Source organism: Sinocyclocheilus rhinocerous, unplaced genomic scaffold (assembly GCF_001515625.1).
Source record: "Sinocyclocheilus rhinocerous isolate Xijiao unplaced genomic scaffold, SAMN03320098_v1.1 scaffold1148, whole genome shotgun sequence".
Lineage (NCBI taxonomy): Eukaryota > Metazoa > Chordata > Actinopteri > Cypriniformes > Cyprinidae > Sinocyclocheilus > Sinocyclocheilus rhinocerous.
Window position 1 is genome coordinate 1,077,876 of NW_015664019.1, and position 329 is coordinate 1,078,204.

Sequence of the window (329 nt, forward strand, 5' to 3'; positions counted from 1 at the left end):
AAAGGCACATAAACTCACATCAACACTAAAGCCAAGACTAATGTATTCCCCCACAAAAAAAAACATCTTGCTATTCAATGACCTTTCTTGACCCCTAACACAAATAATGCACAAACTGGTTAAAACATATTTGGATTTTGGAAACATTAGACTGAAATAGCTATTTTATATTTCAAAGACAGAGTGAGAAAGAGAGAAATGGCAAAAACAATAAAAAACAAAAAGACATATCCTATACTGGGTTATATACAACCCAGTGGTGGGTAAAATAGGGACAAACCCAGCAATTGGGTTGTTTTGACCCAGCGGTTGGGTTACTACCCAGAAGG

General features: G+C 36.2%; 1 protein-coding gene across 1 annotated transcript in view; it reads left to right on the top strand.

Moving 5' to 3' along the window:
* LOC107729347 (VPS10 domain-containing receptor SorCS1-like) overlaps positions 1-329 on the top strand; it is a 202,173-nt gene that overhangs the window by 5,265 nt on the left and 196,579 nt on the right. The gene's annotated exons all lie outside the window — the stretch shown is intronic.